The following is a 6,167-nucleotide window of genomic DNA, read 5'->3' as shown; positions in this document are numbered from 1 at the left end:
GATATAAATTTTGACTCCATCACTATCTATTGGAAATAAACCACAACATATACGCCTTAGAGCCCGGAAGTGGGACAATAGTCTTAGCATCTAGATCATACGTTGTGCTTGTTTTAGCAGTTGTCAACCAATAATTCAAACTTTGAAGTACTCTCACTAATCACTAAATCTGCAACACTCAAACGAATAATGTTATTCAATGTCCAAAAGAGTAATGCATGCCTTACAAGCAAGAAACATCAATTATGCGGCGATCATGGAAACTTCCTAACCAGATTGTTAGTTGGGTTGCTTTTCGCAGTTGTTGAGTTTTACAAATGTTCTACTCTCAATGATCACAGTAACTGCAGTGCTCAATGAAACTCCTATTTAATGACGTACTTGCCATTGAAACTGTGATCATCAACTCACGGCTCCCATTTTTCTTGCGCAAATTTTCGATTCAATTTGTCGTTCTATTTTGATACTTTAGAGGATGTTCTGATTCAAGCTGTTGCTGCTGTTGGTTTACTTTGACCGAAAACCTCAGTCCAATGCAGTACTGCACAGTAATGTCTTCCAGACCCTTTTGTCTTAATTTAGACGTGAAAGTTGCAGCTCAAACAATTAATATTACCAATAAATTTGTTGCGTGCTTGAACTTAATGACGTGTTTGTTTGGTTTTGTCTCTTTCGTGTTGTTAGAACATACTTTGGGAAATAACTAACGCCAAATCCAATTTTGAAGTCCCAAAGACTCAAAGTGTCGAATAATAATAGTTATAATAATAACAACAATAATAGGCAAATTTTCGAAGCACTTATGTGAAAAGGAAAAGTTCTTATTTTAAATTTTAAGTCAATATCACGTTTTTCGCAGTGAGAATTAAACAGCATTCTAGCATGGATGTTTTGTCAACAAATCTTTCCTTTACACTAAACTAATTCGTACATGCGTGTTGAAATAAAGTGATCAGGGACCATTCGGACTTAGAACTCCAGCAATTGACTCCAACATATGTCGGGTGGTCATGTTGTTGTTGGTAATTACAAGGCCGTAACCAGAAAAAAAATATGACTGAGGCAATGTCCATGGTTACATTCTCTTCGTAGGTATTTTAGGTGATTATGCTATATTTTAATAAAGCACGAAAAACTGACTTAGGCAAGTGCCTTGGTTTGCCTCATAATGGCTACGGCCCTGGGTAAATATCTAAAAACAAGGCCCGCCCCCCCCCCCCCCCCTTCTTTTTGGACCAAAGCCACCAAAACTGTGAAAGGGCAAAAACAAAATGTTTGAGAGCGGGCCCCCATCTTACCTCCAGGTATGGATCCGCCACTGATATTTGTGTTCGTTTTTATGTATTGGACTCCGAATCATCGATAATAGATAAAATCATTTTATTGCTTTTCGGAAACCGTATTTTGAAGTCTAGACTTAAACAGATAAAGCAAAATATTATAGTCTGTCAAAATCTCTGGGTATGAGACATACTGCGCATGTCATCGCATGACAGTATCCCTAGTAACAAGAAATGCTGTAAATACTCGAAAACTTATCACCTTCAATCGCGACCCCGAATTTTCTACCTCGTGACTCCACCTTGCACGCTCGGTTGAGCAAATCGAGATTGATTTCCCCTACAATATCTACCAATTCATACATTTTCTGTTTTTACGCGGGAGCTTCTAGGTTGCCTCCTCGGGTTTTGGCCCCTGCGGGGACTACAATTGAGTGTCTTCACTCACGTGATCAGTAACCTTGTTGTTCACTAATAGAAGTGAATGTGATTTTAAATTATTCTGTTTGTTTTTCTGTTTCTTTCTTTCTTTCTTTCTTTCTTTCTTTCTTTCTTTCTTTCTTTAGGATAAAACGTTTGTCGTTGCCTCGTGTTCAACGATTATAGCCCAATATTATGTTCCTTCACCTCTTTGGACCCCAACAGGACTGACTTACGCATTCGATTACAGAGGACGTTATGGCGTGGGGCCAGAAGTCATAACAAGCATAATTTTTTACTGGCAATGTCCTCTCACAACTTAATGAAGTAATCCATGATGAGGTTCACGTCCACGTCCCCAACTGGTTTTATTTTCTTTTAAGGATGACTAGTCTTCGCTCTGAAAGCGTATGTATTTACGAAGCAGTGAACGAGGATAAAAGAGGGCGCAAGTCCACGGAACAGCATGTAGCATGAATTGTAAAACGGCAATCCTCATGGTGTTATTTAAAACTGACCACTCTCTAGTGCTTAATTCAATAGCGCAGATCAATAAATTCATTTCTATCAGCCGTTCGTCATACATTACATTCCACACAATTGTGCACCAATGCAAGCCATGTTCGTAGTGTTTATATGCAAGCTTTATTAAAGTTACACAATGTATATTGTCGCGCACTATTGCAGCTGGGTGATTCCGGGAACAATGCATGGCCCACTAAACTCGTATGACTGAAAATCTAGTCTACCGTCCACCACCCCTAGAGGAAGAATTGCAAAAGCTCTTTAACTCGTCAATGCGTTTGCAAATCCCTACAATAGTCCACAAAGGCCAGGTCGCCAAATAGCGCTTAATCCGTTGTTGGTTGACCCTGTCCTGTAGTCGTTCCACAGTATGAAACGAATCTTTTGGTTTATAAAATGAACCCAAAACAAGCTATGGATGCCCAACTTTCCCGCAACTGACTTTTCCTGATTTCTTTCAACCTGTTCCAGTTGAAGAGTTTTCAGTTGACGAGGTGTTGCGTGACATGTTCGGGACGTGGGACAGCCGGCAGGGCGTAACCTAGTAAGAGTACCTCAAAGCGTGTGGACCGATAAGGCTTTTTGTGTAACGCTGACACTCGATTAACATGGTTTAATACGAGTCTGTACCCAGCCTCTTAGGAGGGCTCTCAAGGAAGGCGAATGAACCTTGATATGTGCACATGAAGCTAAGAACAATGATTAGGTTAACATAGAATGTCAACAAAAAATTTAAGGATATCGAGGCTATGATATCTGCTCCCAATATTGGTGTGTTTTTCATCAAGTTAGGTTTCGCAGATATACAACATGTTTAGTACTGAAACTTGACATGATTCTTCCTTGTACCTAGTCTGAATCATATAAATGGAATAATAAAACAAAAATAGGTATTGCGTACGTGTGGTAGTGCAGTAACACAGCGCTGTATTCCGTAATTGTTAACTGAGCTGCGTTTTGTCTTCCAGGTGATTCAAGTTATCCTTGCATATGCAGCTCCAGAAGCTCATGACCTTGAAGCGTTTAACTCTGGTTAAGAGCTGGTGTTTTTTTAGTTTTAAATTTCCTTATTTGGATGTAACGTAGCTCGAGCATTTTCCCGCGCGTGCAGCTTTGATCTTATTTTTGTCCATATTTGGTCATAAAATTGGTGTCCTAAAAGTTGCAAGTTACACGCTTCAAGGTCATGTGCATATGGTAGCTCTAATAGTAAACGATATTGTTTGGTACCGTATATCATTATAGTGCCATAGTAGATGTCTTAGGTAAATAGCCCCCTGAGAAGACATGTTGTTACTAGCAAAATGCTAAACCCAGAATGACTGAAGAAAATAAAAGGGAATCGAGATACAATGGCTTCAAGGCCGACATGTTGATCATTACCTCTTTTTCTCCGCAAGTGTTAAGCGTGCAGTCTTACAGTCTGACAGCTTTCTAAGACAAACGTTCACTGAAGTTAACCCCTGTTCGGCGGGGTTAGTACTAGAATGGGAGGCCTCAAAATATACTACAAAAAAATCCTAACTTAACGCACAAAATGCGAGCCTAGCAAGGTACAGATCTTGTTAGCCTGCCTTATGGAAAACTAGATGCTTCTGTGAAGCATACACTGGCTTGCCTGTGGTACGTGCTACAGAAAATCAGAAGGCACTGAATTGTGTGGTATTGAAATACAGCATTCCAGTCTCTGAAGAATAACAAATAAAAGAGAAGCGAGAAACGATCCGCGACAAACATTTTGGGAGATTTTTGCTACGTTCAAGTAAATTGCAAAATCGAAAGTGACATGGCCGGAATTCAGCGGGCGCCGTGATTAAGTTACCGCGGCATGTTTACTCGCCAAACAGTGAAGCATCTGTGTCAAATGATGGCAAGATAAAGGGGTTTTTGTAAGTTTCTTTTTCTGTCAAGTGTTATAAAGGTTGACAATGAAATGAGCGAAGTCAAAACAAAGATCACAATCGCCCAACTCTTGTTTATGCAAAAACAAAATTTACTCTCCAAGACGCGTACGACGTTATTTATCACCAGGTAATTCCATCATTTTGGAAATAGCAGCTACTTTATTATTCATCTGCGTCACAAGTTTTCATTGATTTTGGGGCTCATTTTGTTGAAACTCAAGCACGCTTCCAACAGGCCTGTGAACCCTTCCTGCTTACAGAGCAATACTAAAAAACGTCTCCCATATCACATTTGAACCTTAAGCTCGAAAATTCAATACACAACATGATATTATAATTCACAAAGGCAGAAAATACCACAGAATCCTTTTCCAGCGAAATATTTATTGAAACAAACAACATATTTGCTCTTGGAGGCGAAAACCTCTTCTTATTTCATTGCGTGCGTGAAGACAAGAAACTCAATCGTGTCAAATTACCATGTACTTCAGGTAAATGCAGCTCACTTTGAGTTCGTCTCGACGGGCGATAGATTGTTGTCGAAGTCCAGTGCTCGTCGCTTTTGAGATTCCTGCCTATTTTATCCAACTGACTTTCTATTATTGAGCTCCATAAGGGTATATTTTGTTTAAGGATCCACTAAAACGCCATTCGCGTTACATGACTTTCGACGCCATTGCAGGCTAAGTTAATGATTCTACTGTGTCCACCAGAGAAATCTACGCATTTCCACTACCCTCTCGATCCTAAGAAAATACTCGCAGAAGGCTCTATCCACAAAGACACCACTTACCAGGGGAGTGACAGGCAAGACTTTTACCGACACGGAAAAAAAAAAAAAAAAAAAACTAAAAAAAAAAAAAAAAAGAAAACAAACAAACTAAACGAAGACCTCGACTGGGTTTGCCTTATAAGGCAACCCAGTAACAAATATTGACGCAAAAGTAAAATATTGATACACAGTTCTTGCGAAGAGCAGAAGGAAGTTTACAGGAAGTGTCGATCGAGAATAAAATATTAAAATTTGCCATCGGCAACGAAATTTGCAACATATAAACAACTTAAATTTTGAACCGAGAGTATAAAAAGTTACCATCAGCGAAAAAACTTTTTGGGAGATTTTTGTTACGTTCAATTTTTTTATTGTACTTTTGGCTGTACAAGTAAATCGCAAAATCGAAAGTGATATCGAATTCAGAGGGCGTCGTAATCAAGTTACCTTGCATGTTTACTCGCGAAACAAAGGATACATCTGGGTCAAAATGATGGCAAGACATCGGGTTTCTGTTTTTGTTACAATGTTTTTTTTTCGTCTTTCAAGTGTTTTAAAGATTGACAAGAAATGTGCGAATTCAACACAAAGATCACAATCGCCCAACTCTTGAAGTTGACCATTGTTTCTGCAAAGTCAAAAAGTAACTCTCCTAGACGATATTTTATATCACCAGGTAATTCCTTCGTTTTGGAAATAGCAGCTGCTTTATTACTCTTCAGCGTCATCAATTCTTGCCGATTTTGGGGCTCATTTTGTTGAAACTCAAGCAAGCTTCCGACAGACCTGTTTATTTTCATGATTTATGCACGCGATGCGGGCCCATTTGTACCACAGACTTACACTCTTACCACACAAAGGCGAAAATTGAAGGGATATCACAGCTGTAGTTTCCAGAGTCCCGGGGAGTAGAGAAGGGCACGTTACCTTAAGTAGACCGCAAAAAAGTTTCCCCACCAACAAAACCTACCGCAAACAGCAATACACGAACTTCTTAGGTTTATATTCGACAGCAAAAGAAGATCTCGATTTGTGAAGAGAGGGTTGCGTGGGGATGTCGGGGAAACCCTCCTTCCCTATGTTGTTACGACGTTTAAGCTTGACAACAGCTAGCGCAGTAATTTTGCGTCATCGTCAGCCTTTTATGATCGTCTTAGTTAGAACGGTTTTTAAGTGAAGATAGAGAAATGAGATCAAAATATTACCTTCGGTCACTTTAGGTCTTTGTTGTTGTTGTTGTTGTTGTTGTTTTGTTTTTGTTTTGTT

Source organism: Montipora foliosa, chromosome 12 (genome assembly GCF_036669935.1).
Source record: "Montipora foliosa isolate CH-2021 chromosome 12, ASM3666993v2, whole genome shotgun sequence".
NCBI lineage: Eukaryota > Metazoa > Cnidaria > Anthozoa > Scleractinia > Acroporidae > Montipora > Montipora foliosa.
Note: the sequence above shows the minus strand (reverse complement) of the source record.